Below are 23784 nucleotides of genomic sequence, written 5' to 3'. Positions count from 1 at the left end.
GGCAAAAAAATGAAATTCTCAAATTTCATCCCAATTTGCCAATAACTCTTGTGCAACACCTAAAGGGTTAACGAAGTTTGTAAAAATCAGTTTTGAATACCTTGAGGGGTGTAGTTTCTTAGATGGGGTCACTTTATGGAGTTTCTACTCTAGGGGTGCATCAGGGGGCTTCAAATGGGACATGGTGTCAAAAAAACTGTCCAGCAAAATCTGGCTTCCAAAAACCATACGGCGCACCTTTCACTCTACGCCCCGCTGTCTGGCCGTACAGTAGTTTACGGACACATATTGGGTGTTTCTGTAAACAGCAGAGTCGGGGCAATAAAGATACAGTCTTGTTTGGCTGTTAACCCTTGCTTTGTTAGTGGAAAAAATGGGTTAAAATGGAAAATTAGGCAAAAAAATGAAATTCTCAAATTTCATCCCAATTTGCCAATAACTCTTGTGCAACACCTAAAGGGTTAACGAAGTTTGTAAAATCAGTTTTGAGTACCTTGAGGGGTGTAGTTTCTTAGATAGGGTCACTTTTATGGAGTTTCTACTCTAGGAGTGCATCAGGGGGCTTCAAATGGGACATGGTGTCAAAAAAACTGTCCAGCAAAATCTGGCTTTCAAAAACCATACGGCGCACCTTTCACTCTACGCCCCGCTGTCTGTCCATACAGTAGTTTACAGACACATATTGGGTGTTTCTGTAAACAGCAGAGTCAGGGCAATAAAGATACAGTCTTGTTTGGCTGTTAACCCTTGCTTTGTTAGTGGAAAAAATGGGTTAAAATGGAAAATTAGGCAAAAAAATGAAATTCTCAAATTTCATCCCCATTTGCCAATAACTCTTGTGCAACACCTAAAGGGTTAACGGAGTTTGTAAAATCAGTTTTGAATACCTTGAGGGGTGTAGTTTATAGAATGGGGTCATTTTTGGGCGGTTTCTATTATGTAAGCCTCGCAAAGTGACTTCAGAGCTGTAGTGGTCCCTAAAAATTGGGTTTTTGTAAATTTCTGAAAAATTTCAAGATTTGCTTCTAAACTTCTAAGCCTTGTAACATCCCCAAAAAATTAAATATCATTCCCAAAATAATTCAAACATGAAGTAGACATATGGGGAATGTTAAGTCATCACAATTTTTGGGGGTATTACTATGTATTACAGAAGTAGAGAAACTGAAACTTTGAAATTTGCTAATTTTTCCAAATTTTTTGTAAATTAGGTATTTTATTATGCAAAAAAATTAATTTTTTTGACTTTATTTTACCAGTGTCATGAAGTACAATATGTGACGAAAAAACAATCTCAGAATGGCCTGGATAAGTCAAAGTGTTTTAAAGTTATCAGCACTTAAAGTGACACTGGTCAGATTTGCAAAAAATGGCCTGGTCCTTAAGGTGAAAATGAGCCCGGTCCTTAAGGGGTTAAAGAATGGAGGCACTTGCTCGAGGGTTCGGTGGTTCCGGTTCTCATCCTGACGGACCACAAGAATCTGACCTACCTTTCTGAGGCCAAGAGATTGACACCACGTCAGGCCAGATGGGCTCTGTTCTTGTCACGTTTTAATTACGTGGTCTCCTACCTACCCGGTTCCAAGAACATCAGAGCGGATGCCTTATCACGGCAGTACTCCGAGCTGTCCAGGGAGGAGTCGATTCCGACTTCGGTCATACCTCCGAATCAGATCCTGGCCGCCATTCGCACCAGCCTGACCTCTCCCCTGGGTGAGCAGATTTTGGCGGCTCAATCTGTCGCTCCCTCTGGGAGACCCAACGGCAGGTGTTTTGTGCCTGAGGAGTTGCGCACTCGGTTGTTGCGAACCTACCATAACTCCAAGGCCGCGGGGCATCCTGGAAAGAATCAGCTGTCCTGGGCTGTTTCACGTCTGTTCTGGTGGCCTTTTCTACGTTCCGAAATCGCCGCATATGTAGCGGCATGCTCCGTTTGTGCCCAGAGTAAGTCCCCTCGGCACCTTCCGTTGGGCCTTTTGCAACCCATAGCCACCGGGGAGCGCCCATGGTCACACCTGGGGATGGATTTCATTGTGGACCTCCCTGCATCCCGAGGCCATACGGTCATTCTCATGATTGTGGATCGGTTTTCCAAAATGTGCCACTGTGTTCCTCTCAAGAAGCTACCCTCTGCACAAGAGTTGGCCACGATTTTCGCCAGGGAGGTCTTCCGGTTGCACGGTTTGCCCAAGGAGATTGTGTCGGATCGGGGGAGTCAGTTTGTGTCCAGGTTCTGGCGCGCCTTTTGCTCCCAGTTGGGGATTCATCTCTCTTTCTCCTCGGCCTACCACCCTCAGTCCAATGGGGCCGCAGAACGATCCAATCAGGCCTTGGAGCAATTCCTTCGTTGCTATGTCTCCGATCACCAAGACAATTGGGTTGACCTCCTGCCTTGGGCTGAGTTTGCCAGGAACACGGCGGTGAACTCTTCCTCTGGGACGTCTCCCTTCATGGCCAATTATGGGTTCCAACCTGCCGTGTTACCGGAGGTATTCTCTCCCCAGGATATTCCGGCTGTGGAGGATCACCTTTCCGTCCTACGTGCTTCTTGGGTACAGATCCAGAGGTCCCTTGAGGTCTCTGCGCAGCGCCAGAGACTCCAGGCTGATCGCAGACGAGCGCCCGCTCCTTCCTACCAGGTCGGAGACCGTGTATGGTTGTCCACCCGCAACCTCAACCTTCGAGTGCCCACTCCCAAGCTGGCGCCTCGCTTTGTTGGTCCCTTCCGAGTGCTTCGCAGGGTAAACCCGGTAGCCTATGCCCTTGCGCTTCCTCCTGGCATGCGGATCTCCAACGTGTTTCATGTCTCCCTGTTGAAGCCATTGGTGTGTAATCGTTTCACTTCCTCGGTTCCTCGGCCCCGTCCGGTCCAAGTGGGCAATCGTGAGGAATATGAGGTGAGCAATATCCTGGACTCACGCCTGGTCCGCGGTCGGTTGCAGTTTTTGGTCCATTGGCGTGGTTATGGTCCAGAGGAGCGTTCCTGGGTTCCCTCCGCAGATGTCCATGCTCCTGCTTTGCTCCGAGCCTTCCACGCACGCTTCCCTCAGAAACCGTTCCTTACTCCGCGGAGGAGGGGCCCTTGAGGGGGAGGTACTGTCATGGTCTTACCTTCTTACTGTTCTCCTTCGTTTGACATGTGCTGGTGGCCATCTTGGTTTCTGGGTTTCTTGTAGCCTCCCACCCTGCGGCTTCTCCTTCCCATTGGGAGGAGCTGGATGCCTAGCTCATATATATAGGAGGTCTGTGGCTTCAGTTCCTTGCTTGGTCCTCCTGTGTTCACATGCTTCTAAGACTGCTGCTGCTTCTGGTTCCTGATCCTGGCCTCGTCTGACTACCCCGTTGGTTCCTGATCCTGGCTTCGTCTGACTACCCTGCTGGTTCCTGATCCAGGCTTCGTCTGACTACCCTTCTGGTTCCTGACCTCTGTCTCGCAAGACCCTGCTTCGGTTTAGCCATCCGTTTGGACTTTTGCTTACAGCTTGATTTTCAATAAAGCCTTCTTATTTCCACTTATCTCTTGTTGTACGTCTGGTTCATGGTTCCATGACAGTTCCTGCTTGTTCTTGGGGCATTTTCCCTTCAGGTTTGTCTTCAGCAAGTGAAATGCATGCTCAATCGGATTCGGGTCAGGGGATTGACTTGGTCATTGCATAACATTCCACTTCTTTCCCTTAAAAAACTCTTGTTGCTTGTGCAGTATGCTTTGGGTCATTGTCCATCTGCACTGTGAAGCGCTGTCCAATGAGTTCTGAAGCATTTGGCTGAATATGAGCAGATAATATTGCCTGAAACACTTCAGAATTCATCATGCTGCTTTTGTCAGCAGTCACATCATCAATAAATACAAGAGAACCATGCTTAGGAGCAGTTCCTTTCCTTCTCCATACTCTTCTCTTCCCATCACTCTGGTACAAGTTGATTTTGAACTCATCTGTCCATAGGATGTTGTTCCAGAACTGTGAAGGCTTCTTTAGATGTCGTTTGGCAAACTCTAATCTGGCCTTCCTGTTTTTGAGGCTCACCAATGGTTTACATCTTGTGTTGAACCCTCTGTATTTTTAATACTTGGTTGCAAATCCTTTGCAGTCAATTACAGCCTGAAGTCTGGAACGCATAGACATAATTTAATTCACTCTGGTGAAGTATTTTCTTGATTGTTGACTTTGACATACATACACCTACCTCCTGGAGAGTGTTCTTGATCTGGCCAACTGTTGTGAAGGGTGTTTTCTTCACCAGGGAAAGAATTCTTCTGTCATCCACCACAGTTGTTTTCTGTGGTCTTCCGGGTCTTTTGGTGATGCTGAACTCACCGATCCGTTCCTTCTTTTTAAGAATGTTCCAAACAGTTGTTTTGGCCATGCCTAATGTTTTTTCTATGTCTCTGATGTGTTTGTTTTGTTTTTTCAGCCTAATGATGGCTTGCTTCACTAATAGTGACAGCTCTTTGGATTTCATTTTGAGAGTTGACAGCAACAGATTCCAAATGCAAATAGCACACTTAAAATTAACTCTGGAACTTTTATCTGCTCATTGTAATTGGGATAATGAGGAAATAACACACACCTGGCCATGGAACAGTTGAGAAGCCAATTGTCCCATTATATGCTAATCTCCTCCTGGGCTGGTGGGAAGATGTCATAGTGTTCCCAGGGAATCCTGCCTGGTGGTCCGAATTTTTTTTTTTGGGACTCGATACATCGATAATGTGTTTATGGTGTGGAAAGGGAGCCTTGATGAGCTTAAATCTTTCATTGGGCACCTTAATGATAACCGTATTGGTCTCTCCTTCACCCATGAACACCACTATGACAGGATCACCTTCTTGGATGTAGAGGTGACTAAGTGTATGGAAAAATTATCCACTAATGTATTTAGGAAACCGACGGCCACAAACAGTCTCTTACACTGGTCCAGCTATCATCCGTACGCCCTCAAGAAAGGTATACCTAAGGGCCAGTTTTTACGAATTAGAAGGAACTGCTCGGACGTGGAGGGATACTATCAGGAGGCATTTAAACTCTGTAACAGATTTAGAGAAATTGGGTATCCAGGCCCAGTGTTGAGGGAGGCTTTAAAGAATGCAAGAGACCAGAATCAAAATGAACTCCTCATCCCAAAAAATAATAAGCAAGAAAAGGATGTTGGTATGATTCGTATTATATCTACGTTTGACACAGCCGACAAGGGAATGAGAAATATTTTAAATGAATTCTGGCCCATTTTGAGGATGGATCCGGACCTCATAGATGTGGTCCCTCCACGTCCCAGCATTACATTTTTAAAAGGGAGGAGCTTGCACAACCGTCTCGTGCACAGCCATTTCTCTGCCCCCAAAAAAGAGGGTACATGGTTGGATCGCAAACCCTTGGGAATGTTCAAGTGTGGTAGATGTAAAGCTTGTATATACATCAACAATACAAAAATGTTCTGTCCCGGAAAGGATTATTACATCAGAGATTTTGTGAACTGTAGAACCAAAGGGGTAGTGTACCTATGTCAATGCACATGTCCAATGGACTACGTAGGCAAGACATTTAGAGAACTAATATTCACAGCATTAGAAAAAGTAACAAAAGATTGGAGGGGCGGAAATCACATCCACAAAATGTCCAGACTAGAATCCAGAAGAATCTTTGAATTCGACTCAATTGTACCCAACGGATTAAACGCTGAAATGGAAATCTTCGGCTTCCTCTGAAACACTTACCCGGTCTGTAGACATAATCATATCACCCAACAATGCATCCCTTACATAAAAATCACCAAACATCCCCCCCATCCTATTAGGTGGATTTAATGTGACATCACGCCCCGCTCCACAGTCTGAGGGCCTCCGTCCAGTCAACGCTGGGTCTATTGTCCTACGGACCAGTGTTCTACTGTTCCTACCTGCCACTCAGACGTGGAGCAACTAGCGAGTCTCTGCCCCATTTCAATTATATGACAGTCCCCTATATCCTAGACCTGTATACCAGACCGCAGACCGCCTGAACCAACATAAATAGAACCCCAATACAACACCACTATAAATATCCCACTAGGTGGATTGAATGTTGGCGGTACGCCTTGCCCCACAGTCTGAGGGTACCTGTCCAGTCAACGCTGGGTCTATTACTACGGACCAGTGTTGTACTGTTCATGCATGCCACCCAGACGTGGAGCAACTAGCGAGTTCACGCCCCATTTTAATACACGCCAGTTTCTCCCCTACACCCCAGACCATAATACCAGACCGCCTGGACCAACACCAACACAATATCATTATAAATACAAGACCAATCACCAAGATTCACCAGAAAGAAAAATACAAAAAATACACAAAATATATAGAATACACATAATGCCCAAATTTCCAACCAACCGTAAATTATAGCCCATAAATAGAATGGGACACCTACAAGATCCTCAAAGTCCCACTGACATAATGCTTCACTATCCCCAATCAAGCACATGGGACAAACAAATAATATGTACCCATCACCCACAAAATGTACAAATGAAAGTTGAGATCAACATACCAATTCAGATATACCACCATGTGCCACAATATCCGTTACATATACGTATATACAGACACATAAATACACATACATACCCACACTAAACTTACGTACCCAAAAATACAACACACACACTGGACACAACTATACCCCAAGATTGTCAACCACATTATCCACTACATATACATACACAGGAATACAGACACACACATATACCCATACTAGACTCATAAATACGTACACTAGTCTCATCCCCACCAGGATACCACATACAACATACACACCGGATGCAATTGTACCCCAAGGCTGTCAGCGCTTTGCAACTATTTCCCGGTAAACCAAACACCTTATCCCAAGAACTTTCATCTCATTCCAAAAATATATATCCTATCCCAATCTTATATCCTATCCCAATTCTTTATTCAATCATTAAGGTGAATTTTTACCCTGACTATTAACTTCATCATCTCTTATTTGACCTTATTCCTGGTCTCACATTACCAAAACTTGATGTTCTAGAATGAAACAATCACTTCAATTAAGTAAAGAACAATCCACTCTCCAAGTAACCCTAAATGATGGGCTGTACCCTAAATCAATTAATTAACTCAAAACGGGTCAGCCAAAAAATTCCAGACAGACGCCGCAAGTCCTCCACTTACTGATGAAGGGACCAAGTGTAGTCCCGAAACGCGTTTAAGGAGTACGGAGGATTTTTGCCAACGGAGCAGTGATAACAGATACAAACAAAAGCGCTCCTCCAGCTCTATTACTATTTCTAAACCGGCCCGGCAGATCCCGATCACGTGACCAACACCAGGTCACGTTGACATCACATACCTAACTACAAGCGCGCGCGCGCCTAGAGACCACGAGGGACGCCGACAGCCGAGGAATCTAACTGCAAGCAACAACTGGTCGGAGCACTGAAGGAAGACATCTCCACGTGGCGGGTAAGTGATCTCTGTACCCAAGACAGTGCGGGACGCCGCACCGAGGTCCAGAGCACCAATTCCCCCACAGGAACCATATATCTTTCCAGAAATACAAGACCTTATAATATACCTACTGCAATTTTGTTTTAAGCGCTACTTATGGGACAATATGTTACACACCTAATGTTTAGTACCTCTCTACCATTTTAAATTCTTATTTTTAGCGCTACCTTGGGACCACCTGATGATGAACTATATTATATACGACTGCACATTTTTCCATTTTATTCCATTTTTTTCATTTTATCCCACACCACTATACTACTCACAAACTACTGGGAAAGGCCATCCCACCTATTTGAGCCAGCCACAAAAGGCTCTACTTCTCGTTCCACCACACCATACCACCTACGTCAACGGATTGAATACCACCCACTCTTCCCCACCGATTTACCCCAAGATCACCTAATATCAGCCACCCCCCATCTGGCACCCGTACCAAGTGCCCAGACCACCACACCCACCTCTTTTTCTAACATACTTACCCAATTTTAATATACTTAGTATTTTAACTAAATAAAAACCACTATATTTATCCCATTTATGAGTGTGCCTGCTACCTTTTTATTCTAAATCTTCTCTTTTTGACTGGGTGAGTCAAAACCAGCAGTTCAGCACCTCAGCCATTCTACTGAACAGTTGAGCCGCCTTAATCCCATCTATCACATTTAGAGAACTGTGTCGTCGGATATGTCAGCATATTAATGACATAGAAAAAAGGAAAGATACACCGATTGCTAATCATATGGTGGAAGTGCATGACAGTTGTCTGGACGCCCTCAGGTTCTCGGCTTTGGAGGTCATACACGAGTCTGAGAGGAGGGGGGACTGGGACCGATGGATTCTCTAAAGGGAATCTGAATTGATCTATCGCTTTCGGTCCCAGTCCCCCAACGGCCTCAATGAGAGACTGACATTTTCATGCTTTCTGTGAGGTCTGGTCTCCCTGGTGTATTGACTATGACGACATGGTGTTGCTGTTTTTATAATAAACCTTTTTCCATTCTTTGACTATTAAATGGGTTCATTGGGGATATTATTTGGCCATTAAATCGACACAGTAAGTTTCTCTATATGCATATTCATATATAATATATAATTTAGTTTTAGGTTTGAGTGTGGCGGCATTATCTGAATCATGTGGCTGCCATTTATAGAATGATACATCTCTGCCCAAGTTAGGTGGTTTATTATATAACAATTGTAGTCTTGCTCAAAATAGAGCTTATAGCACTTTAATTAGATGTTACTAGGTTCAGATTGCCCCCCCCCCCCCCCCATACTCTAGGTGTGAGGAAGGCAGGGCCAAATTTCCCAGAAATGCAGTATCAACCAGATATCCTCCTTCCCAGACCTGCTAGATTATCGGCATCGCTGTGGAACGCATATTGCGCTCCATTGACAGGCAGTCGGCGGCAGGTAGAACGCATATGCGTTCCAATTACTAGAAGTGAAGCGAGCGCTTCACAGAGGGGAAGATCTGGCGGTGAACGCACGCAGGTGAAGTCAGCGTGCGTTCCACCGACCGGATGTAGACATTATGGCACAATTATTCAAGCCCTATAAAGAGGAGACCTGTTTTTGGCCCTAACAGCAATTCTGCTCCCAGGATGTCCGACTCTGCACAGGTTCCCTTCACCAGCGGCAGCTATATAAGTCATCCATCAGTTTCTCTATTTAAGGACAAGTAAGAGGTCCTTTGGACCGCATTCGTTACTTTGTCTTAAGCCGTATAACAAATTGATATATACTCCTTGGGGTGTGAACAGGAGTAGTATGCATCTGTGGCATGATTAGCAGTGATAATGAGATCTGTAGCATTCATTTAATGCATGTTGACTGGTGGATTGAGGTGCTTGCATCTAAAGTAAGGTTCACAGCATATGACATTGTTATTTTCATACATGTGACCCTGAGGAACAAGTGCTTGAGTGACTATTAATTATGACATCTGAATAATGAGTCCCTTTATATAGGTGGGACCCCTGGATACATCTTATTATTGTATATCTATTGTATAAACAGTTTATTTCGTCATTGTATGATTCTGGCTGGGAAGCCAGCACAACTAGCACCACCACTACGATAGACAAGAGTGCCACGCCTTGTCTATAACAAACATTATTGTATATCTGCTATAAGTATATGAGCTGGTGTCATAGGTGAGTAATTATCTATTCCAGAAGCCCGTGATTAAGAATAATATTTGTACCCGGCATTGGGTGATCTATTGAATTTTTATCCAAGACTTATATGTTACTGTATGTGTTTATCTGTCTCTTTACCCATAATCTCTCCCCTGATTAACCTTTTCTAGGGGAAACGCGTTGGGAGGTCTTAGGGTCTTTCTAGGGAGAGTCAGGGCAGGTACAGGACCACAGGCCATCCACCATCAGGGTGTTCCTGTGGGTTCAGGTGATGGTGAGGGTCCCTATAGGGATAGTGGGGTCCCTCGCGTTTGTCCTCCCCCTCACTCTCCCATTCTTTATCCATGTTTGTTTGTATTGTTGTTTGTCTAAAGTTGGTGGATCATTGACTATTTTAAAATAATATTAAAAGTTACGTTTTATTCATGCTTACTCTGATCCGTTTGCTTCTACTGCATGCATTCACAATCATAAATATGTATATCCTCAGCGAGGTTAAAAGTGATGAGTTTTTCAATTATTTATAATGGCTGGATTACTTTCTGGAACCTTGTTCACGGAATCCCTAATTAACAAAGCCAAAGACATATTTTCCGAAAAAGAGATACCAGGTCCTTCATCCGCTGTTACATGTAAATTGGCATTTAAAGATCTATACACAGCTTATAAGGATAATGTTAAATCATGGTGGGAGATTAGGTCACTGGAGAGCTATATTGAGCATAAAATTGTACCCAAAGGATTACGCATACCCATTACCCCAGCCCCACGTATTTACTCTCCTCGTCTTTTTGATCGGTGGGAAGAGGAGCTCACAAAGAGCTCTTTGAACCTTCTGACCCTTCTCTTGGAGGAAGAAAAGGAATTCTTTGAGAATTCTGACTTAGGCCTCATGCACACGACAGTATTTTTTCACGGTCCGCAAAAACGGGGTCCGTAGGTCTGTGATCCGTGACCGTTTCTTCGTCCGTGGGTCTTCCTTAATTTTTGGAGGATCCACGGACATGAAACAAAAGTCGTTTTGGTGTCCGCCTGGCCTTGCGGAGCCAAACGGATCCGTCCTGAATTACAATGCAAATCAATGGGGACGGATCCGTTTGACGTTGACACAATATGGTGCCATTTCAAACGGATCCGTCCCCATTGACTTTCAATGTAAAGTCTGGAGTCCCTTTTATACCATCGGATCGGAGTTTTCTCCAATCCGATGGTATATTTTAACTTGAAGCGTCCCCATCACCATGGGAACGCCTCTATGTTAGAATATACTGTCGGATATGAGTTAGATCGTGAAAACTCATTTCCGACAGTATATTCTAACACAGAGGCGTTCCCATGGTGATGGGGACGCTTCTAGTTAGAATATACTACAAACTGTGTACATGACTGCCCAATGCTGCCTGGCAGCACCCGATCTCTTACAGGGGGCCGTGATCAGCACAATTAACCCCTCAGGTGCCGCACCTGAAGGGGTTAATTGTACTATCATATCCCCCAGTAAGAGATCAGGGCTGCCAGTTTGAATATCATTGGTGGCCAGTCCGGCCCCCCCCCCCTCCCTCCCTCTATTGTAATAATTTGTTGGTGGCACAGTATGCGCCCCCCATCGGCCCCCCCTTCCTCCCTCTATTGTAATAATTCGTTGGTGGCCAGTGTGCCCCCCCCTTCCTCCCTCTATTGTAATAATTCGTTGGTGGCACAGTGTGTGCCCCCCATCGCCCCCCCCCTTCCTCCCTCTATTGTAATAATTTGTTGGTGGCACAGTGTGCGCCCCCCCGGCCCCCCCTTCCTCCCTCTATTGTATTAATTCGTTGGTGGCACGGTGTGCGCCCCCCCCGCCCCCCCTTCCTCCCTCTATTGTAATAATTCGTTGGTGGCACAGTGTGCGCCCCCCATCGGCCCCCCCTCCCTCTATAGCATTAACAACATTGGTGGCCAGTGTGCGGCCTCCCATCTCCCCCCCCCCCCCCATCATTGGTGGCAGCGGAGTTCCGATCGGAGTCCCAGTTTAATCGCTGGGGCTCCGATCGGTAACCATGGCAACCAGGACGCTACTGCAGCCCTGGTTGCTATGGTTACTTAGCAATAGTACAATAGTAAAAGATTCATACTTACCTGCGAGCTGCGATGTCTGTGTCCGGCCGGGAGCTCCTCCTACTGGTAAGTGACAGTTCATTTAGCAATGCGCCGCACAGACCTGTCACTTACCAGTAGGCAGGGGAGCACCCAGGAATTTTGTCTAGGGGGGGTCCGAAAGGCAAAAAAATGTGGCATGTGTAGTGTGCTGTGCTAATTCAATTTTTCAAAACCCCCTTTATATTTAAAACTGTAGGGACGGGGGTGTAGTGTGTTGCACTGATTCTTTTACTTGGCGATTCTAAAAGCTCTGCAGGCAATTTTTTTGGGCCCCGCCCATTATTAAAAGCCCCTTCTACATATAATAGGCCACTCCCAACAAACACTGTACAGCTGACATTCTATAGTTGCGGCCTGTCTCTACACAACATACTGAGAGAGGGGGAGTCTGTCCTGGCTGCACTGCCTGCTTCACATCATACAATAGACAGCCGGCTGCAGCCAGGAAGCTCCTCCTCCGCTCTCCTCCCTCCCCCGATCCTGCTCAAGGCCTGTGGTTCCCCCCACCATCTGCCTGCTGCACCCTCTGGCTGTCCTCACCCAGCTCTGAATCCTCCTTCTGCAAATGGCAAGGGAGGAGCCGGAGCATCTCCTCTCCTACATAGCGCCCCCTACCTCTTACATCCAGTGATGTCACCTTTGTTGTAGACGTTCTCTTTCCTCATCTTCTCCATTCAGACCAGACCGCCATGATGATTTTTCAGCCATCTCCCGTCTCTGCAGAGATTAACAAACAGACATTAGTTTCCCACATTTCCATCATCTTCACATCTTCTGAACCCCCTTTCCTGCCACCCCCAATACTGTGCCCGCTGTGCCCCCAATACTATACTGCTGAAACAGTCCCCCTGGAAATACTACTACCACACAGATAGTGCCCGCTGTGCCCCCAATACTATACTGCAGAAACAGTCCCCCTGGAAATACTGCTACCACACAGATAGTGCCCCAATACTGTGCCCGCTGTGCCCCCAATACTATACTGCAAAAACAGCCCCCCTGGAAATACTGCTACCACACAGATAGTGCCCCCTTCAACAATTATTGGCACACAGTTCTCAAAAAAAATAACTGCGCCCAGACACTAATAGTATAAAGATAATGTCCCCCAAAAATGATTGTACCCCCGCTTAGTACCCGCTGTTGAGCTAATGTCCCCATAATGTATGCCAGTATAAAATACCCCTATATAGTGCCCCAGTAAATGCCCTCATAGTGCTCCTCTCCCCTTCCCCATAGTGTCGCCCATAATATGCCAGTAAAAAAATGCCCCTTCTAAGTGCCACCATATGCCCCAATAGTGCTCCTTTCCCCCATAGTGCCTACCATAATGTGCCAGTAAAAAAAATGCCCCCTTAGTGCCACCAGATGCAATAATGCCCCCATAATGTGCCACTAAGAATAAAGAACCCTTTAGAGCCCCCACTTCCCCTTAGTGCCCCCAAATAATGCCCCTATAGTGCCACCAGATGCCCCATATATACAGTACAGACCAAAAGTTTGGACACACCTTCTCATTCAAAGAGTTTTCTTTATTTTCATGACTATGAAAATTGTAGATTCACACTGAAGGCATCAAAACTATTAATTAACACATGTGGAATTATATACATAACAAAAAAGTGTGAAACAACTGAAAATATGTCATATTCTAGGTTCTTCAAAGTAGCCACCTTTTGCTTTGATTACTGCTTTGCACACTCTTCGCATTCTCTTGATGAGCTTCAAGAGGTAGTCACCTGAAATGGTCTTCCAACAGTCTTGAAGGAGTTCCCAGAGATGCTTAGTACTTGTTGTCCCTTTTGCCTTCACTCTGCGGTCCAGCTCACCCCAAACCATCTCGATTGGGTTCAGGTCCGGTGACTGTGGAGGCCAGGTCATCTGGCGCAGCACCCCATCACTCTCCTTCATGGTCAAATATCCCTTACACAGCCTGGAGGTGTGTTTGGGGTCAGTGTCCTGTTGAAAAATAAATGATGGTCCAACTAAACACAAACCGGATGGAATAGCATGCCGCTGCAAGATGCTGTGGTAGCCATGCTGGTTCAGTATGCCTTTAATTTTGAATAAATCCCCAACAGTGTCACCAGCAAAGCACCCCCACACCATCATACCTCCTCCTCCATGCTTCACGGTGGGAACCAGGCATGTAGAGTCCATCCGTTCACCTTTTCTGCGTCACACAAAGACACGGTGGTTGGAACCAAAGATCTCAAATTTGGACTCATCAGACCAAAGCACAGATTTCCACTGGTCTAATGTCCATTCCTTGTGTTCTTTAGCCCAAACAAGTCTCTTCTGCTTGTTGTCTGTCCTTAGCAGTGGTTTGCTAGCAGATATTCTACCATGAAGACCTGATTCACACAGTCTCCTCTTAACAGTTGTTCTAGAGATGTGTCTGCTGCTAGAACTCTGTGTGGCATTCACCTGGTCTCTAATCTGAGCTGCTGTTAAAGGGATTCTGTCACCTCTCATAACACAAATTCAGATTTTAAGCCAGTCATGCTCCACAGATTTACTTGAATCGGCTTTGCTGTTCTATACTGTAATCCGTCCAGTAGTTTTGCTGAAAAACGACTTTTATAATTATGCTAATTATTCCTGAAGGTGCCCAGAGGGGCGTTATCTTCCACTTTGTGTGCCCAGTAACGCCCCCCTGCAGTGCCCAAAACGCCTTCCTCCTGAATCCCTAACCGCCCACAGCGTCTCATCCCTCTCCTCCCCCCTCCCTGACGGCCGAGCGAAGTCTCGCGCAGACGCAGTACCCACTGAGGGCTACGCCAGTGCGATTTGCTGGAGACTGAGGGAAGAGCGAGCATCGGACGTCATGCCCAGTGACGACGACAGTGGGTAGGGGGGTACTTCCTCTTCCCCTCCAGTGTTTGGTAGATCGAGAGCTGAAAGCTTCCATGGGACATTGTGGAGATGCTTGGTGACCCAGGTGGTGGTGTTGCTGGCAGATCCTCTGTTTCCGGGGTGGCAGGTGCCACTGTCACTCCAGAGGTGGATGAAGAGGCCGAGACTGCAGCAGAAGAGGAAGCAGGAGTAGCCAGAGACCTTTCTTGGTTTTTGAGGTGTTTACTCCACTGCAGCTCGTGCTTTGCACTTAGATGCCTTGTCATACAGGTTGTGCTCAGGTTGAGAGCGTTTATGCCTCGCTTCAGGCTCTAATTGCACAGCGTGCAAACCACTCGTGTCTTGTCGTCAGCGCATTGTTTGAAGAACTGCCACGCCAGGGATCTCCTTGGAGCTGGCTTTGGTGTGCTCGGTCCCTTGCTGTGGTGGGCAGTAGAAGGCGTACTGTCTAGAGCACGGCCACTCCACTTTTGCACCCTGCTCCCTCTTCTGCTGTGCTGGTGGCTCTGTGCAACCACCGCCTCTTCCTCCGAACTACACAGGTCACTAGCATGAACCTGATTCCATGTGGGGTCGAGGACCTCATTGTCCTCCACATTATCTTCCACCCAGTCTTCACCCCTGACCTCCTTGTCGGTCTGCACACTGCAGAAAGCCACAGCAGTTGGCATCTGTGTTTCGTCATCATCTGAGACGTGCTGCGGTGGTCCTCCCATGTACTCATCTTGAAACATAAGTGGTTGGGCATCGGTGCACTCAATCTCTTCCACTTCTGGGGCAGGGCTATGTGGATGGCCCTGGAAAACCCTGCTAGCAGAGTCATCAAAAAGCATAAGAGACTGCTGCATGACATGGGGCTCAGACTGCTTGGCTGATTTGGGGGTGAGGTGAAAGACTGATGGACATTGGCTGCAGGTGCTTACTCTGATCTTTCAGCAGGAGACTGGGTGGGAGACAATGTAAAGGAACTGGAAGCACTGTCAGCAACCCAATCTGCTATCGCCTGTACTCAGGCCCGACAAAATAATGCTGAAGGTTCTGTTGCCTACTCGCACCTGAGGAAGGTGTTTGATTTGTGTGTGTAGCTGGCACAGATAGACCACATCCTCTCCCTGCAACAGGAGCTCCACCAGCAGCACCACGACCGGGGCCACGTCCCTTATTCGACGCTCTCCTCATTCTCCGCAAATTTAGGATCTTGCCTAATATGGGTGTTTTTTTAATAACAGGATATAACAGCAGTATCTAACGTGCTATTCACATTGACAGATGCAGCAAAGGCCACAAATTTTGTATTTGGCCCAAAATGGGTGTTTTTTTAATAGCAAAATATAACAGCAGTATCTAACGCGTGTATTTCACACTGACAGATGCAAATTAAGTATTCTGCCTAAAACGGTGTTTTTTAAAACCCAAAAAATTATTGCAGTATTTCAAGCTTATATTTCACACTGACACATGCAGCATAGGCCCCAGATATAGGCTATTGCCAAAAATGGGTGTTTTTTAAACCCAGAAAATTATTGCAGTATTTCAAGCTTGTATTTAACAATGACAGATGCAGCAAACGCCGCAAATTTAGTATTTTGCCTAAAATGGGTGTTTTTTTAATAGCAGAATATAACAGCAGTATCTAACGCATGTATTTCACACTGACAGATGCAGCAAAGGCTTCAAATTTAGTATTTGGCCCAAAAAGGATGTTTTTTAAAACCCAGAAAATTATTGCAGTATTTCAAGCTTATATTTCACACTGACAAATGCAGCATAGGCCCCAGGTGTAGGGTATTGCCAAAAATGGGTGCCTTTTTAAACCCAGAAAATTATTGCAGTATTTCACGATTGTATTTCACATTGAGAAATGCAGCAAAGGCCCCAGACGTAGGGTCTTGCAAAAAATTGGTGATTTTTTTAAACCTAGAATACAATTGCAGTATTTCAAGCTTGTATTTGACTGTCACAAAAGCACATATGCTGTGCTGGTGCACTGAACTTGCATAAAATGGCCGCCGCCGCCCACCTAACTAACAGACGGATTAAAGTTCTTTTTCTGTGTCGCTGGGCTCAGGGCAGGGTAAAAAGATTGTGCACTGCACCCACAAAACTAAATCTAGGTAGATCGCTGACTTAACAAGCACTTCTGATTAAAGATTCTTTCCTATTCTCTCCCTCACAGCAGCAGCATCCTCTCCCTACACTAATCAGAGCAGAGTGACGTGCAGCGCTACGTGACTCCAGCTTATATAGAGGCTGGGTCACATGCTGCACTCTCCAATCACAGCCATGCCATTAGCTTCTGACCAGATACACACTTGCCATGGCTGTTCACGCAATACACTGGTGGTGCTCTGCTATTAAAAGTATTGAATTCAGTCATAAAAATAAGATGAAGAAAAAGCGGCACTCACCAATTATTGTATTGATAGTAGCTTTAATTCTGGGTAAAATGTCTGTTTAGTGCGAAACGGCTGTTGCCTTGGATTGCTGTGCAGTGACCCACATCTAGCAGGTTTTTACCCAGAATTAAAGCTACTATCAATACAACAAATGGTGAGTGCCGCTTTTTCTTCATCAGTTTTCTGTACACAGCACTCGCAAGGATATTCTTAATTCAGGGTAATCTGAATACAAGGTATCCTTTTAATTGTGTCGGCCATTTTCTTCAACTTCCATCTTTTGGCATTCCAGCCTTTATCAACAACTTTACTGAGAGAGTAGTGGATGCATGGAATAGCCTTCCTGCAGAAGTGGTAGCTGCAAATACAGTGGAGGAGTTTAAGCATGCATGGGATAGGCATAAGGCCATCCTTCATATAAGATAGGGCCAGGGGCTATTCATAGTATTTAGTATATTGGGCAGACTAGATGGGCCAAATGGTTCTTATCTGCCGACACATTTTATGTTTCTATGTTTGCTACACCCTTCTATTTTCCCCTCATCTCTACCTTCTTTTTTCTGCTTTCTCCGTCACTATTTGTCTAGCAGTATTCCTATTTTTTGAGAGACTTTCAACCATTTTCTTGCATAATCAATCCCATACTTTTTACATGTCCTTCACTATTTTGTCACATCTAACCACACTCAGCTTCCCTTTAAACTCAAACTTCTTGCGCCACTTATCAGCGTACTTTAGAAACACGTATACTCAACCTATACGCAATAAAAATTTGGTCTTTAGATCTCAAAGGACTGTATCTCAAATATTTCATAGTCCCCTTTGTCTACAATTTACAACTTCCTCCATCCTTCTAAAGAAATGCCTAGCATTGACCATAATTTACACTCTAGGGAGGATATTTATTCTTTATATTTCTGATGACAAGAAGGCTCTCATATATATGGTGAATGCCAATAGTCCTGTGATTATTAGAACACTTCCTTCAGTATTGACCCACTTAAACTGAGAGAGGCAGGGCTCAGTTATTTTCCATAATAACCGGGATCTAATCTGTCCATCGCCATCATGTAGGGTTATAAGTGGACATCGTGAGCGTTCATTTTGACCAGCCCAACCACCAGATAGTCATCACTTACTCATATGAGTCATTTCAGGCTGAAAACCAACCATACAGCGGCTTATATGACTAAAGAAGCCTTATCGGTGACATTTAACTGCACGGTACATGTCCTGAGAGTGGGTGCAGTTCTAGGCACAGCAGTACAAGGCGCGTAGTCGTGTACCGTGCGCATTTTTCCATTTCAAAGTAACCTGAAAAAGGCTTTAATGGGTCACATTATTTATAAAAATGGAAAATTTTGGGTAGGACACTTTGTCAGATACCAACACAAAATCACCCAAAGTCAAGTATGGCACGTGCACACACATTTTGGCCTCTTACACACGAACGTTGTGCATCCATTCTGTGCATTGGGGACTGCAATTTGTGGTCAGTCAGAATTCGGCGCAGAGTCCATGCCACAAAGCCATTAAAGGGGGATATCCGACCCCTGGAATAGAGACCCATTCAACCCATTAAGGGGCCTGGATGTATTTCTGGAGTGTAATAATATTACAGGCTATAGCTACTAGAGAGGGATCGTTGATCCAGGGATTTATTCTGATTGCCTGATTGGAGTCGGGAAGGAATTTTTATTCCCCTAAAGTGGGGAAAATTGGCTTCTACCTCACAGGGGTTTTTTGCCTTCCTCTGGATCAACTTGCAGGATAACAGGCCGAACTGGATGGACAGATGTCTTTTTTTGGCCTTATGTACTATGTTACTATGATTCGTCCACACCACAAAAAAATAGAACAAGTTCTATTTTTTTATGCAGTGCGGAGGCACGGACAGAAACACCACAGGAGCACTTCCTTAGTGCTTCCGATCCGTGCTTGCGTTCCGCATCTCCGTGATTGCGGGCCCATTCAAGTGTGGAGTGCACACAGGCCGGTGATGGGCACACAACGTTCGTGTGCAGGGGGCCTTTATGTGTGGATTCTGACGCAGATTTCCCCCTACGCATTGTAAAGGATGATACCTATAGAGGAAATCCTCAGTAGGACTTGACGTGCTGCAGAGTCAAAATACTTACCACGTGTCAGACAAAAAACGGCTACATGTGAACAGCAGTCGGATTTCACCCAGCCACTATTGCTTGAAGACTCCATAAATTCATCAATTTTCCTGCAGCAGTCACCGAAGGGGAAATGCCGTATACATGCCGGTCATTTATATCCTGTACGTGGCCGACCCAATCTGCAAGAGCGGCTCATAAAGGGGGCTGGTGAAAGGCAGGGGGCTCTTTTCTTATGAAGTCCAGATGCACATGGACAGGGGTTGTCCTTGTGAGACCCTTTCCAGTCAACATGGCATAAACAGGATGGATAGGGCATTATATGGTTTTACAAGAAATGCAGCAACTAAAAAACTTGACACTTTTAACTGCATAGTGTGACTGAGACCTAAGACATTCTGTATCTGCCAAAGTGGTCTACATTTTAGGGTATTTTGCAGTCAGAATTCGGCGCAGAGTCCATGCCACAAAGCCAGTAAAGGGGATATCCGACCCCTGAAATGGCCCCCCATATGCCCGGCACCTCACATACAATGTAGTTGCCTGGCTCCCCGGCACTCACGTTGCTTCTGAAGCCTGCACCGCCGCCGCTGCATCTCCCTGTCGCGTGGAAAACATCCAGCGTTGGGGGGCAGCCAATGGCAGGCAGTGACGGAGACGAGCCTCCTTTGCATCGAGGGTGACGCTAGGGAGGCTCGTCCCCGTCACCCCCTGCCATTGGCTGTCCCCCCCTCCCAAATGTTTTCATCTGCATGACAGCGGCGGCCATCAGAAGCATCGCGGGTGCTGAGGAGCCAGGCAACTACATTGTGTGTGAGGGGCCCAGGCATATGGGGGCCATTTCAGGGGTCAGATAACCCCTTTAATGGCCATGTGGCATGAAGCCTGAGCCAAATTCTGACGGCAAAAGACCCTAAAATGTGCCTTAAACACAGAGCCTAGACACGCACCAGATTTATCGCATTAAACTTAATGCACAGGTAAAGACTATCAGACGCAGTATGCTGCAGTGTATCAGAGGGCCGTCATGGCTGTGATGCCAGTCAGCAGTTTTAGAGTACGGACCTGCCGACAGCTGCAGCGCATGCCAGCTCAGTTAGAGAGATGAGTCCGATGCTGCTCCCTGTCCCCGGACAATGATTGACAGGGTTATTTCCTATATCACTCATTGTCAAGAGGTGGTGGAGGGCGGGGACAGCATGCAGCATCTGACTCATCTCTCTCACAGAGCTGGCATGCGCTGCAGGCTTCGGCAGATCAGCGCTACAAAGTAATGAATGCCATCACAGCACCGTCATACGGTTGAAATGAGCGGGTCTGCCTGTACACGGAAGGCAGCATAGCACAAGTGGCAGGTTCCCTTTAATACCATCTATTGGTTGGCTTACTTTGCAACTGTTGCACGGTAAGCCATGCTCTCTTGGCAGACTTTGGCTTACTTGCTTAATAAGTATGTCTAAAATAACGTGCCCATATAAAAAAGCGGACAACCCCTTTAATGTACAGTGACGTACATGTATGTCATTTTCAGGCAGGGTATGGATGGAGCTGACTGTATTATACAGCTGACACTATCAGTGATGAACTTTAGGACAAAGGAAGGGGACTTCCTCTCTCCTCCAATCAGACCCCCCACGATGAAATCGCAAAGTTTGATCCCCTGGTACTTATACAAAATGGCCTCCAGTAACTTGTCCTAGAATATGAATAGGATGGTTGCATCCATTTGCAGAGCTGCTTGGGGGGTGAGCGAGGTCTCAGTACACACTGTGCATCTGTCGGACAGCAAGATGGCATATAGAAGAAAATCACTCCACCATAACTATTGTAGAATAGGAATTTTGCCCTACAATAGATGGTAATGATGTAATCCTGCCTACGATATGTTGTCATGGCTGAGCAGCCTGACAGGAACATAGATCATGTCATTATTACCTACTGTAGAGGTAATAAGTGATCAGAAAGCCGTATTTACCCCAAAATAGTACCCAACAAAAAACAAGCTCTGTAGAATATGGAGATTTTCTTTAAGTAGTAAAACAATAAAAACAATATAAATTTGGTATTGCCGTAATCGTACTAATCTGCAGAATTTGGCTGTCAGGTCACTTTTAGTGCACAGTGAATGCTGTAAATACAAAACTCTAAAAACAATAGAGGAATTTTTTTTCAATACATGATCTGGTATTAAAGGGGTTGTCCGGGTTCATACCCTTATTTTCACCCAGGCAGCTCCCCTGAGGCTAGCATCGGAGCATCTCATGCTCCGGTGCGCTCCCTTGCCCTGCGCTGGATTGTGCAGGGCAAGGGCTCTTTTGTTTACAAAAACACACTGCTGGGCGAAACCTTCCGCAAGTTTTGACGTATATGACGTGGTTGCGCTCCAAAACCAGCACAACCTCGTTTTCAGGATGCAGAGTAATGCGATTGCGCGGGATTACATGGCTGTGGGCGCTTCTAAGGCGGAGATGAAGAAGATGACTCTGGAAAGATATGACTCCTCTTGTCTGTGAGAGGTAAAGTATGACTCTTTGGGGCACATTAGCATATAGGGTGGGAACAGTGGCGTAGGGATCGCCATAGCAACCATAGCAGTGGCTATGGGGCCCTACGCCACTGGGGGCCCGCCCGTCCGGACCGCATAATATATATATTTTTTAATACATTACAGCACTCACAGGCAGCCAGCAGCCAGGGCCGACCGCCCGCCCAGTGTAGTGGGCGTGGCGCGGGCGGTCCGCGGCTCGATCTGGAGAACATGAGGTAGGCCGGCGGATGCGGTGGAGGGGGCCGGAACGGGGGCGTAGCGGAGGCGGAGCCAGGCTGGCACCAGCGCCGCCCGCAGTGCAGGAAAGAAATGAATTTCCCCACCCCCTCCACCGCCTGAGTCCGCCTCCTGAGTCCTCCCACCCAGTCCCTCTAGTTAGTAGGAGGCGGACTCAGGCGGTGGAGGGGGCGGGGCCAGGCCGGGGGGGGGGGCGGGGGTTGTTACCTGTCCTGCTGTGGGGAGGAGGGACTGGGAGTGGGACTATGGAGGGAGACTGGTCCCGCCCAAAACCAGTCTGAACTAGTCTGAGGGCGGCGGGCCAGAGAGGAACCGGCTCATAATCAGTGACTCACTAGTCACTACTACTGCTGTCACTGGATGGCACAGAGGGGTGATGGCACCTACTTCTCCAGGCTGCCTGTGAGGACCAGACATCAGCTGTCTACAGGAAAGGTAAGTGTCTGTCTGTAGAAATAGGTGTATAACTACTTGTAAGTTCATGTGTATGTAATGTGTGTGTGTATATATGTGTATATATATATCTATATATATATATATGTCCATATATGTGGTGAGTGCGTATGTGAGTCTGTCCATGTATGTGGTGAGTGCCTGTATGAGTGCGTCCATATATGTGGTGAGTGCCTGTATGAGTGCGTCCATGTATGTAGTGAGTGCCTGTATGAGTGCGTCCATATATGTGGTGAGTGCCTGTATGAGTGCGTCCATGTATGTAGTGAGTGCCTGTATGAGTGCGTCCATATATGTGGTGAATGCGTGTATGAGTGCGTCTATGTATATGGTGAGTGCCTGTATGAGTGCGTCCATGTATATGGTGAGTACGTGTATGAGTGTGTCCATGTATATGGTGAGTGCCTGTATGAGTGCGTCCATGTATATGGTGAGTACGTGTATGAGTGCGTCCATGTATGTGGTGAATGCATGTATGAGTGCGTCCATGTATATGGTGAGTGCCTGTATGAGTGCGTCCATGTATATGGTGAGTACGTGTATGAGTGCGTCCATGTATGTGGTGAATGCGTGTATGAGTGCGTCCATGTATATGGTGAGTGCCTGTATGAGTGCGTCCATGTATATGGTGAGTACGTGTATGAGTGCATCCATGTATGTGGTGAATGCGTGTATGAGTGCGTCCATGTATATGGTGAGTGCCTGTATGAGTGCGTCCATGTATATGGTGAGTACGTGTATGAGGGCGTCCATGTATATGGTGAGTACGTGTATGAATGCATCCATGTATGTGGTGAATGCGTGTATGAGTGCGTCCATGTATATGGTGAGTGCCTGTATGAGTGCGTCCATGTATATGGTGAGTATGTGTATGAGTGCATCCATGTATGTGGTGAATGCGTGTATGAGTGCGTCCATGTATGTAGTGAGTGCGTGTATGAGTGCATCCATGTATGTGGTGAATGCGTGTATGAGTGCGTCCATGTATGTAGTGAGTGCGTGTATGAGTGCATCCATGTATGTGGTGAATGCGTGTATGAGTGCGTCCATGTATATGGTGAGTGCCTGTATGAGTGCGTCCATGTATATGGTGAGTATGTGTATGAGTGCATCCATGTATGTGGTGAGTACGTGTATGAGTGCATCCATGTATGTAGTGAGTGCGTGTATGAGTGCATCCATGTATGTGGTGAGTGCCTGTATGAGTGCGTCCATGTATGTAGTGAGTGCCTGTATGAGTGCGTCCATGTATATGGTGAGTGCCTGTATGAGTGCGTCCATGTATATGGTGAGTGCCTGTATGAGTGCGTCCATGTATATGGTGAGTACATGTATGAGTGCATCCATGTATGTGGTGAATGCGTGTATGAGTGCGTCCATTAAGTTTGGG

The sequence above is a fragment of the Bufo gargarizans genome, chromosome 4 (genome assembly GCF_014858855.1).
Source record: "Bufo gargarizans isolate SCDJY-AF-19 chromosome 4, ASM1485885v1, whole genome shotgun sequence".
NCBI lineage: Eukaryota > Metazoa > Chordata > Amphibia > Anura > Bufonidae > Bufo > Bufo gargarizans.
The sequence above is the reverse complement of the archived record's forward strand: the minus strand, read 5'-3'. Positions refer to the sequence as shown.